Genomic DNA, 12,941 nt, shown 5'->3' on the forward strand with positions numbered 1-12,941 from the left:
AGAGCCAGCGAGAGAGGGAACAGGCAGGGGGAGTGGGAGAGGAAGAAGCAGGCTCATAGCGGAAGAGCCTGATGTGGGGCTCGATCCCAGAACGCTGGGATCACGCCCTGAGCCGAAGGCAGACGCTTAACCGCCGTGCCACCCAGGCACCCCTTGAGTGGTATTTTAAACAACAGACATTTATTTTCTTACAGTTCTGGTGGCTAGAAGTTGAAGATTAAGGTGTCAGCAGGGTGGGTTTCTTCTGAGGCATTTCTCCTTGGCTTGTAGATGGCCGCTTTCTTAAAGCCATGTCCATATATGGTCTTTGCTTTGTGTGTCTGTGTCATAATCTCCTGTTATAAAGACACCAATCATTGGATTATGACCTACCCTAATGACCTCATTTTAACCTAATTAGTTCTTTAAAGGCCCAGTCCCCAAATATAGTCACATTCTGAGTTATTGGGGGTTAGGTCTTCAAAATAAGAATTTTTTTTCAAAATAACAATTTTGACACAACACATTTCAGTGCATCACATCATCTTATTATTTTTTTAAGATTTTATTTTTAAGTAATCTCTACATCCAGCATGGGGCTTCAACTCACAACCCCCAGATTAAGAGTCTCATGCTCTGCCAACTGAGCCAACCCCGGGTGCCCTAGTCCATAATGCCACCTTAAAGAGAAAAAAAATCAAGCTTGTACAGCCTGGTCTGTTTATAGGCACACACACTTATTTTTTTTTTAAGATTTTATTTTTATTCATTTGACAGAGACAACCAGCGAGAGAGGGAACACAAGCAGGGGGAGTGGGAGAGGGAGAAGCAGGCTCCCAGCGGAGGAGCCTGATGCGGGGCTCGATCCCAGAACGCTGGGATCATGCCCTGAGCTGAAGGCAGACGTTTAACGACTGCGCCACCCAGGCGCCCCTTATTTTTTTTTTTTAACGCAGGGCTTGAACTCATAATCCTGAGATCAAGACCTGAGCTGAGATCAAGAATCGGGTGCTTGCTTAACTGACTGCGCCACCCAGGCGCGCCATGTTTCTACATATATTTTTGGTTAATTTGACTAAGTCAAAATGCTCAGGCTAGTTTGTGTATATGTATGTGTATGTACAAAGTCTCAGTCTCTTAAAAAATAATTTTTCAATTATTTTTTTTCTGGTTACAGACTCGATATATGTACATTGTACAAGATTCAAGTGCTACGGAAATACATAAACTGAAAAGTGAATCTTCCATAGCCTCCACTGTCAACAGTGTACAGCTTATTTCCCTAATTTTTCTTCCTTACATACAGATACCAACAATGAATATGCAATTATATTCAAGATAGCATTTTACAGTGTATTTTTTCACTTAAAATGGCTCCTGGGTGGTTCAGTTGGTTAGGCATCTGCCTTTGGCTCAGGTCATGATCCCAGGGTCCTGGGACTGAGTCCCATGTTGGGCTCTCTGCTCAGTGGGGAGTCTGCTTCTCCCTCTCCCTCTGCTGCTCCTCCTGCTTGTTCTCACTCTCTCTCTGTCAAATAAATAAATAAAATCTTTAAAAAATTATATATAGCATGTGTATCTTTCTCCATGGTGGTGCTGATGAATATGGGTCATTAAAAGTATATATATTGCATTTTGTTGTGTGCATACACCATGATTTATTGAAATATCTCCTTGTTGATGAACATTTAGATTGCTATCCACCTTTTTGCTATTGCAAAAAACCACGAACAGTACTGCAATGAATATCCTTAGGCATTCATCCTTGTGTTCTTATGGGGTTCTGTAAGATAATTTCCTAGAAGTCAAAATACTATATTCAAAGGTTATGAACATTTAAGATTTTTAACAAATGCTGCTAGATTTCACAGCTATTTTTAACTTGAAGGCAGTTTCTGCAGAAGGTGAAGTGGGTTGGCAGAGACTACTTTTCCTCCTGGTGATTTAGAGATCCATGTGGACCTTATTCTGTCCTGTCTTTTGGGGAGGCCCATTTGGGGAAATTTCCATATCCATTTTTGGGAAATGCTGATATAAAATTATCTTTTAAACTGCCCATTACGCTTCGCAAAATTTAATGAGAACTCTATTACCCGTGTTGGAAAACCTACGTATATGACATTGCATTGTTTGGTGCAAATATATTTTTTTCCTTTTAGTCTTCTCTTCCAATAGCTACCATATGACTTATTTCCATCTCAGCAATAGGATTATGAATTATGATTATGGCAATTCTCCTTTTCCATTAAAGATAATGAACTCACTCATGGGTACATTTTATAAAATACGTTCATAACGATGCTGCCACAGAATCCTGAAGGAGTGTCATTATCCTGTATCTCTGTTATGTGTGATACATTTCTGTTCAAGATACGCTCACACGGCTCAAAGTTTACATCTCAGAACTACGATTTCTGGTTAAAATTAGCCCGCATACACAAAATGCATGTTATTGTAGTCATGATACAATATGTTCATGATCTATGCTAAGACTTTTATACTTGCAAATATACAATATTTATATGGAATATAAACGTACTTGCAGCTCAATGTGCAATGAATGATACCTGCCACTCTCTCATTACATTTTGTTTTTTTCTTTTCCTGTTACCATGCCAGCAATCTTAACAGTTTCCTTGTCACTGTAAACTGCCGAGATTAGCCTTCTACTTCAAATCAACAAGGCCAGCATTATCCAATTACAGCCTAAGAATGGCCTCATCTTCAAAACCAGCTGCCATAGGATGGCATGGGCATCCCTTTAATCAAAATTATAACATTTTATTCTTTCATATTTGCCCATTGCCATAATGGAAACGCTGAGCGAGAGTACAAGAAAATATCTATATTTTGCGCTAATTTCTTCCAGCATTTTGATATAATGTAGCAGAACAATAAATTCAGAGGGTGTTTGTTTGGAAATAGCATTTCTCAGGAAGGTTTTTTTCTTTTATCTTAACTGTTGTTACTTTGAGTTTTCCTAAAGAAGACTAAAGTTGTGTTCAGACTCCCCTGATTTCTTTTTTGTTGTCCCTACTTAAAAAAAATTATTTTTACTGCTTACCGTAGCAATGTATGTTCATTGTAAAACAAAACAAAAAATTACAATATATAACAGATAGTGAAAGGTTGCAATGCAATCCTCTAGAGACAGTCTTAAGAGTTAAGTGTGTATTTTTTGTATGCTTATCCCAACATCTATGTTATTTTAACCCTTCATATAAAATATATACATATACATGACTTTTTATGCCTTGCTCTTCTTTTTTAACTTATTTTTTTTAAAGATTTTATTTATTTACTTGACAGAGAGACAGCCAGCGAGAGAGGGAACACAGCAGGGGGGAGTGGGAGAGGAAGAAGCAGGCTCCCAGCGGAGGAGCCCGATGTGGGACTCGATCCGGGAATGCCGGGATCACGCCCTGAGCCGAAGGCAGACGCTTAACGACAGCGCCACCCAGGCGCCCCTTTAACTTATTTTTTAAAATAGGAATTATTTCGAACACAGAGACAAGAATAGGAAGTATAATAATGAATGCCTGGGTACCCACCACCTATCTTCATTAAATCTTTTTTTAAAAGATTTATTTATCCATTTTAGTGAGAGACAGAGCAAGCAAGTGGGGAAAGGCCAGAGGGAGAAGGAGAGAGAGAAGCAGACTCCCTGCTGAGTTGGGAGCCTGACAAGGGGCTCGATCCCACAACCCTGAGATCACAACCTGAGCCAGAAATCAAGAGGCAGACACTCAACCGACTGAGCCACCCAGGCACCCCTTCGTTAAATCTTAATATTATGTTTTAATATTTTAAAAGAGATTTAGAAAATAGAAACGAGCATGTTCAACGTTCAGATATTTGTAGATTCCTCCTTCGTCTCATTCGCCTTTCTCTCCATAGATAACTATTGTCGCAGATTTTGTGTTTATCATTTAGGTACCCATAAACATTAAGTAGTTTTGTCTTCTGGGCTTTTTTGAACTTCATGTGAATTGTGTCATTTTATATACCTATATTTCTGCAGCTCACATCTTTTCACTTAGTTTTCATTCCACTTATCAACCATTTTTCCTTGCTTCTTCCCCTCCCCATCCCACCCTTGCTCTCTAACCTTCAGGTGGATTAATAAAACTTTCTATGTTCCCTTTATTTCTTCTGCTGGTTGAGAAGCTGTATATTGTGTTTTTATCTGCTTATCCCTTAACATTTAATGATGTATACTTAAATATACTTTTTCTAATAAAGCCAACAAGTTATTCACTGGTCCTGTCGTTTCGATCACCCCTGCAAGGGTCTGCGCACACTTTATTCATTTCATATTTCCCCTATATTGTTATTTGAACAGTTCTCCACACGGGCACAGCCTCCTCCACTGGCAACATCCCACAGCAGAGTGGCACATTTGTTAGAATTGATGAGCCTACATTGACACATCATAATCATCCAGTTTCTAGTTTACATTAGGCTTCACTCTAGGTGTTGCAGACCCTGTGGGTTTTGACAAATGTATGATGACATGTACCCACGCTTATAGTATCACAATAGTTTCACTACCCTAACAATTCTCTGCTCTGCCTATTCCTCCCACCTTCCTCCCTAAGCTCTGGCAATCCATGATCTTTTTACTGTCCCCTTAGTTTTGCCTTTCAGAATGTCACATAGTTGGAAACGTACATTATGTAGCCTTTTCGGATTAACTTCTTTCACTTAGTAATTTAAGTTTCCTCGGTGTCTTTTTATGGCTTCATAGCTCGTTTTTTAGAAGTGGTGCATTGGGGCACCTAGATCCCAGGACCCTGGGATCATGACCTGAGCCAAAGGCAGACACTTAACCGAATGAGCCACCCAGTGCCTCTAAATTTTTTTTAAGATTTTTATTTTTAAAGTAATCTTTACACCTAAGGTGGGGCTCAAACTCAAAACCCCGAGATCAAGAGTTGCACGCTCTACCAACTGAGACAGCCAGGCACCCCTCAGTTATCCTTTTTATATTTTTTTAGTGGTTACCCTAGAGTTTGCAGTATACATTTACAACTAATCCAAGTCCACTTTCTTTTTTTTTTTTTTTTAAGATTTTATTTATTTATTTGACAGAGAGAGAGACAGCCAGCAAGAGAGGGAACACAAACAGGGGAAGTGGGAGAGGAAGAAGCAGGCTCCCAGCAGAGGAGCCCCTGGGATCACGCCCTGAGCCAAAGGCAGACGCTTAATAACTGAGCCACCCAGGCGGCCCCCAAGTCCACTTTCAAATAATGCTATACCACTTCATAGGTAGCGAGAGTACATTCCAATAACAAAGTAATTTTCCCTTTCCTTTTGCCCTTGTATCATTGTCTGTCACTCATTTCATTTATATATAAGCATCCATAAGTATGTGGATTTTTAAGAAAGATTTATTTATTTATTTTTAGAGAGAGAGAGAGTGTGTGAGTATGGTGAGGGGCAGAGGGAGAGGGAGAGAATCTCAAGCAGACTTCCCACTGAGCGTGGAGCTCGATGCAGGGCTCAATCCCATGACCCTGAGATCATGACCTGAGCTGAAACCAAGAGTTGGACAGTTAACTGAGTGAGCCACCCAGGCACCCTGAGTATTCAGATTTTTTCAATAAATATAGTACAGTACTGTATCTGCTCTTTATGATTTTCTTGATAACGTTTTCTTTTCTCTAGCTTACTTTATTATATTAATGCAGTATATAATACATATACAAAATACGTGTTAATTGACCGTTTATGATATCAGTAAGGCTTCTGGTCAATAGTAGGCTATTAGTAGTTAAGTTTTTGGAGAGTCAGAAATTGTATGCATTTCCAGCTGGGCTGGAGGTTGGCATCCCTAACCCCTACATTGTTCAAGGGTCTGTGGCATGTATAACCGAGTAGACTGTTGCTGTTATTACTTTGAACAAAGTGTTATCTGTTAATTAAGAATAAGAAAGATAAACATTTTTATTTTACCTTCACTTCTTCAATGCTGTTCTTTCCTTTTTTTCTTTTAAGTAGCCTCCATGCCCAGTGTGGAGCCCAATGTGGGACTTGAACTCACAACCCTTTGATCAAGACCTGAGCTGAGATTAAGAGTCAGATGCTTAACTGACTGAGCCACCCAGGTGCCCCGATGCTGTTCATTTCTTTATGTACACATGACTATATCATTTTCCATCTCTCTGAAGAACTTATAACATTTCTTGCAAGGCAGGTCTACTGGCAAAAAATTCCCTCAATTTTTGTTTGTCTGAGAAAATCTTCATTTCTCCTTTAGAAAAATTTCTTTAAATTAGTTTTTTAAGGTCTTTTTCAAATTCCAGTTAGTTAACATACCGTGTAATATTAGTTTCAGGTGTACAATACAGTGATTCAGTACTTCCATACATCACCCAGTGCTCATCACAAGTTCGCGAAGCATAATTTCACAGAGTACAAAATTTTTCATTGATAGGGTTTTTTTTTTTTTAAAAGATTATTTATTTATTTATTCAACAGAGATAGAGACAGCCAGCGAGAGAGGGAACACAAGCAGGGGGAGTGGGAGAGGAAGAAGCAGGCTCATAGCGGAAGAGCCTGATGTGGGGCTTGATCCCATAACGCCGGGATCACGCCCTGAGCCGAAGGCAGACGCTTAACCGCTGTGCCACCCAGGCGCCCCCATTGATAGGGTTTTTTGTCCCAACACTTTAACTATTTCATTCCACTTGCTTTCATGATTTCTGAAAAGTTGGATGTAATTCTTACCTTTGCCCCTCTATAGATAAGGTCTTTTTTTCCCCTCTGTCTTACTTCGAGATTTTTTCTTTTATCGTTGATTTTCTGCAGTGTGAATATGGTATAGCCAGGTGTAGTTCTTTGGCATTTATTCTGCTTGGTATTCTCTGAGCTTCCTTGGATCTGTGGTTTGGTGTTTGATATTAATTTGGGGGAAATACTCAGTTATTATTGCTTCAAATATTTCTCCTGTTCCTTTCTCTCGTTCTTCTGATAATCTCATCATACACATTACTCCTTTTGTAGTTGTCCCACAGTTCTTGGATCTTAGTTTTTCTTAGCCTTTTTTTCCCCCTTTGCTTTTTCAGTTTTAGAAGTTTCTATTGGGGCACTTGCGTGGCTCAGTCAGTTAAGTGTCTGACTCTTGATTTCAGCTCAGGTCATGATCTCAGAGTTGTGAGATTGAGCCCCATATCAGTTTCCTGCTGAGCTGGAGCCTGCTTAAAGTTCTTTCTCTCCTTCTCTCTCTCTGCCCTGCTCCCTCTCTTAAAACAAACAAACAAACCACGTTTCTGTTGAGATATCAAGATCAGAGATTTTTTCTTCAGCTATGTCCAATCGACTACTAAACCTGTGAAGGGCATCCTATACTTCTGCTGCGGTGTTTTTGATCTATAGCATTTTCTTCTGACTTTTCATCTTTCTGCTTACATTATCTACCTGTTTTTGCATGTTGTCTACTTTGCCACCAGGCCCCTTATCATAATCATAGTTGTCATAGTTGCCTTAATCATAGTTGTTTTGAATTCCTGATCTGTTCAGTCCAACATGCCTGCCATATCTGAGTTGGGTTCTGATGCTTATTCTGTCTTCATATTGTGGGGTTTTTGTTTTGTTTTATTTTGCCTTTTAGTATGCCTTGTAATTTTCTGCTGAAAGGTGGACATGATGTATTTGTTAAGAGGATCTCTGGTAAATAGGCCTTTAGTGGTGTGGTGATAAGGTGTGGGAAGAGGGGAAGGGTTCTATGGAACTGTGACTGGTTCTCAGGCTTTTAATGAGCGTGTGACCCTGGGCTGCGGCCTTCACAAGTGCTTCTGTTTTATTTCCCTTTAAATGGTATACAATGTCTAGAGTGGGCTGGAGTTGGGTTTTCCTCTTTCCCTGGGTTGGTTAGACTCTGATAAGACTCCAGTAGTTTAGGCTTTGGTAAAATAGTTTCTTTTGAGAGCAGGCCTTGTTAAGAACAGAATCCACTGGTATGTTTCAAAATGGTTACTTTTTCCCTCCTCCTGAGGGAAGTGTGAGGGTTGTTCCTCAGATAGTCACTGTGAGAACCTTCCGGAGCTTCTGCAGATAAAACTCAAAAAAGTGTCAGGGCTCCCCTATGACTGGAACCCCTGGAGTTTTAGATGCTTAGCATTGTCTACACTTAAGCTTCCAACACTTTGTCGGTTATAGTACAGGTTTTCCTATGCTGGTACTGGTTCCCGTGGAGGCTTCTGCTTATGGGTTCCTGCTCCAGTAAGATTCAATTCTCTGTATTAGCTTGTTGGTCTCTCCAATGTTGGGGCGGCAGTTTGCCCTGTGACCTCACTTCTTTGATGGATCCAGGAAGCGTTGTTGGTTTTTCAGTTTGGTCAGCTTTTTAGTTGTTAGGATAAAGTGATAACTTTTAAGCTCCTCATGTGCCTGACTAGAAACTGAAAGTATCTCTACCCATTTAAAAGTATCTCTACCTGTAATTTGTTGGTTTTTTTTTTAATTATTGAGTTGTAATTATTGAGTTATAAGAGTTATGTATACATATATTCTAAACATAAGTCCTACTTTTTATTTTTGACTTTGGGGTTCTTTTAGTCCTTTAAGTTTGTTTACTTCTGGGTGGTCCTATTTATCAGTCTTTTATGTTACAGCTTTGCACTTTGTATCATGTTTAGAAAGACCTTTTCCACTCAAAAACATAAAAAATATTCAGCCACATTTTCTTCTGATACTCATGATTTCATTTGTTTTTACATTTGATTTTTAAGATTTTATTTTCAAGAAATCTCTACATTGAATGTAGGGCTCAAACTCGTAACCCCAAAATCAAGAGTCACATGCTCTACTGACTGAGCCAACCAGGCGCCCATTTGTTTTTACATTTTAATCTTGACCAGTCTTACTGAGCTAAAGATAAAAATTATTCCAATACCAAGAATATCTTTAGGAAAGGGGTATTGAATTGTTACAAGTAGGCAGTAAATTTTCTGTTTTGTACGCCTGGAAGCAGGATGGCCTTTGGCAAAATTGTGAAACTAGTGTGTGGCCTCATCTCTTCCCACAAGATGCCCTTTGGTCCAGTTGCCCAATGCTCTTATGCTGTCATGTAGCTTTCTTAAAAGCTCTGCATGATCCCAAACTTGCCCATGCTCTTTAGGAAGTCATACCTGTGTCAAGTATCCATTTTTACCCATCCCCCTTCATGTTCAAAAGAAGCTAGTTTCTACTGATTACAGCTAATGTACTATTTCTCCAAGAGGTCTATGCCTCTTACTTTCTAGAAATGCAGACTTAAAGCAAAGTAAGGAATCCCTAAAGAATCCTGGAGGTTGGTTTCCAGGGAGAATTTTTTTAAAGTGAGGGACCTTTCTGGAAAATACTCCGTGTCAAGTGATTACCTCCTCTCCAGGATGGCCCAATCTGGAAGATTCTGCTCCTAATGAGGGGCTGATGTTGAAGTCATGCTCATCCATTGGCCAGTGGCTAATCTCTCATCCTCTCTTAATGGACTTTTAATGTCCATGGTTTATTCCTTGAATAAAAGCTACTGATGAACTAGAGGGTTTTTATATTTTCCAGGGTACATCTTGTTATTCTTTAAAGTTTATTATTTTTTTTCAGTAATTTCTACACCCAGTGTGGGTCTCAAACTCACGACCCTGAGATCAAGAGCTGCACGTTCTTCCAACTGAGCCAGCCGGGTACCTCTGTCTTGTTAATCTTTTTTTTTTTTAAACAAATTAAAAAAAAAGATTTTATTTATTTGAGAGCACAAACTGGGAAAAGGGTAGAGGGAGAGGGAGGAAACAGACTCCCCACTGAGCGCAGAGCCTGACCTGGTCCTTGATCTCAGGATCCCGAGATCATGACCTGAGCTGAAGGCAGATGCTTAACCTACTGAGCCACCCAGGTGCCCCTGTTATTCTTTAAATAGTAGTCATTTATTTCCACCCTGAAATCCAATGAGACTTTTTATGGCGCTTATTTTGTATTGTAGTGATCTGTGTATATATTTCTTTCCCACTGGTAAATAGGAGAAGTGACTTTGTCTTGTTCAGCTCAACTTCCTTCTAGCGCTAAGCACAGTCTGGCCCCTGCGTACATTTGTTTTAAAGTAGGCTCCACCCCCAACATGGGGCTTGAACTCATAATCCTGAGATCAAGAGTCACATGCTCTACTGACTGAGTCAGCCAGACGCCCCTCCATACATTTTTTTCATATATTTTTGATTGATGAAATATAAAGATCAAATAATTATTAAGCAACGTCTGATCTTACTCTATATCTCTGTCCATGCTGACATCACTTATTATTTTGACTTCATTTTATAAACCCCAAAATGAAAGTCAAAGGAGTAAGAGTTCCTTTTCTAGAAGCATGGACACAAGCAACATGAAAAAAGGTTGCCTACCATGAGATTCAGATACAGGATTTATCTACCACTTGTATCACTTGTTAGATCTGTGGGTTGACCTAAAAATTTTAAGCTCTGGGGGGCGCCTGGGTGGCTCAGTCGTTGAGCGTCTGCCTTTGGCTCAGGGCGTGATCCCGGCGTTGTGGGATCGAGCCCCACATCAGGCTCCTCCGCTATGAGCCTGCTTCTTCCTCTCCCACTCCCCCTGCCTGTGTTCCCTCTCTCGCTGGCTGTCTCTCTGTCAAATAAATAAAATCTTAAAAAAAAAATTTTTAAGCTCTGGAAACAATGTCAAAAACCTCAGACCATTCTATACCGCTGACCTCTTAGAGGCAGGATAAAATTGTATGCAGCTAATATTGAAGAAATCTCAGAAAACTGTTTGGAAACTGACACACTAGGGCTCAATGTTCAGAGTTGTGTCTTCCCTTACATTTAAGAAGAATAAAGTTTAAAACAGTTAAGAATATGCATTAGCATGGACAGAAAAATCATAGATCTTGCCTTGGATTTTGATTTACTTTTGAATTTTGTAATAATTCAAATGATTTTCTGACCATCCAAGACAGTATTAAACAGTTAAAATACTCCATTTTCGTAACTCTTTATTTTATGTATGTGTTTATTTTTAAATTATGGAACGCTTCATGAATTTGCACACCATCCTTGTGCAGGGGCCATGCTAATCTCTGTGTCGTTCCAAGTTTAGTATATGTGCTGCCAAAGCGAGTGCCATTACTCTTTATTTATTTATTTATTTAATTTATTTTTAAGATTTTATTTATTTATTTGACAGAGAGAGAGAGAGAGAGTCAGTGAGAGAGGGAACACAAGCAGGGGGAGTGGAAGAGGAAGAAGCAGGCTCATAGCGGAGGAGCCTGATGTGGGGCTCGATACCAGAACTCCGGGATCACACCCTGAGCCGAAGGCAGACGCTTAACGACTGAGCCACCCAGGTGCCCCCATTACTCTTTATTTTAAATGGCATTTGATTACGGTCCTGTCTTGTTGGATTGGGCATAGCATTGCTGCTTTGCAGTGTAGTGATTCAGGAAAATATGCTAGCTTATTTTATTTTTTGAAATTTAAATTGAAATTCTTTCTATTCTTAGCCAGATGGTGTTATTAAACCGAATCTCATGCTAATTTATTGTAAATAATGTAAAATATCTTTGAGACTTTTAGATACTATGTATAGTAGATACTTTACAGCTGAGGAAAAAAAATATGTTCCAATACCTTTATTAAATTTTCTCACGAGTGCAAGATATTTTGTTTTCATGAATTGTGGATATTTCTTTTCTAATTCTAATGATCTTCTTAGTCTTATTAGTTTATCACACTGGTTTCCTAGTAACTATTAAAATAAAAGCTTGTAATCCTTAGCTATAAGATTGTCTACCACTCTTTCCATCCGCACATTTTATATTTTGATTATAGTAGACCTGGACCTATGGTGGTAGGATTCAAATGAGAAGTCAGTTATATATAGGAATAAATGAGTCTTTCATTAAATGAGTAAATAAAGCTCTAGCCGATTGGCTAAATGTTATTACAAACATCTTCGTATTAGTTTTTGTCAGATCGAGAGGTATAATTAACACCCCTGTTTCAGGGCTATAACTATGAAAGCTGCGTGAGCCTTCAGAGAATTTAAAAAAAAATTTTTTTCAATTATAAAATGAGAGCCTGATGAAGGACAATTTGCGAAGTAAGGCATGGACAATTTAGGAGATGGTCATCCTTTTCTCGGCAGTACCCTAGTAAATCACCTGAAATTTTAGTGCTCAAAGTAAAGCGGACACTTTCGACATTTATGTTGAATTGGCAAAGGACCTCTTTTTAAAAATTTAAACCATCGAAAGAGTGACCTGTGGTGATGTCAATCATTATTGGTCATTATGATGTTCTGAACTTATTCCACATATAGCCATCTGTCCTCGCATGCTGGCTGCCGTTGCTCATTTAGATTCTGTTGGACAAGGGATTAGGAGTGAAGACACGAGGCAGGTGTGGTTGCCTTGGCTGGACTGATTACCTCATTTCTGGATTCCAGAAATAGCTTTCTAACAGATTTCTTTGCATTCAGTCTTCTTCCTCCATCAGTCTTCGCTACTTTTTCTTTGTACCAGATTCTAAAACATGGCTTTTGTTTTTATCTTCTTGCTTTCTTGCTTAGAAACTTCACGGATGCCCTGCTTCCTACTGGTTTAAGTCCATGGTTCACAATCTGATGTTGAAGGCCCTTCACAGTTTTGCCTAACCAGCCATTTCACTCACTTGTTTTCGAGTGTCAGCCATTGAGCCAGGATAGCTAGGTCAGAACACTGCTGGAGCCAGTAACAGGTTTTAAGATTTTATTTATTTATTTGAGAGAGGGAGACCGCGTGAGAGAGAGAGAGCGTGCAAAAGCACGAGCAGCGGGGAAGGGCAGAGGGAGAGGTAGAAGCAGACTTCCCAGTGAGCAGGGAGCCCGATGAGGGGCTCCAACCCAGGACCCCGGGATCATGACCTGAGCTGAAGGCAGACACTTAACTGACTGAGCCACCCAGGCGCCCCACTAACAGAGTTTTAACTCGAAGG

The 12,941-nt window shown here is 39.6% G+C and overlaps 1 long non-coding RNA gene and 1 other non-coding gene across 2 annotated transcripts in view; one reads left to right on the forward strand and one right to left on the reverse strand.

The window, feature by feature from the left end:
• Positions 1 to 1,403, forward strand: part of LOC121105703 — a 16,468-nt gene extending 15,065 nt beyond the window's left edge. Inside the window, exon 3 of the long non-coding RNA XR_005838329.1 lies at positions 1,157 to 1,403. This is a non-coding gene — a long non-coding RNA (uncharacterized LOC121105703). The remainder of the gene's footprint in view (positions 1 to 1,156) is intronic.
• Positions 1,404 to 10,987: 9,584 nt separating this feature from the next.
• On the reverse strand, positions 10,988 to 11,091 carry LOC121103791. The gene has a single exon (XR_005836072.1). It is a non-coding gene; the product is annotated as a U6 spliceosomal RNA (small nuclear RNA).
• Positions 11,092 to 12,941: the final 1,850 nt, after the last annotated feature.

The sequence above is a fragment of the Ursus maritimus genome (genome assembly GCF_017311325.1).
Source record: "Ursus maritimus isolate PB19 chromosome X unlocalized genomic scaffold, ASM1731132v1 scaffold_X1, whole genome shotgun sequence".
In the NCBI taxonomy this organism is placed as follows: domain Eukaryota; kingdom Metazoa; phylum Chordata; class Mammalia; order Carnivora; family Ursidae; genus Ursus; species Ursus maritimus.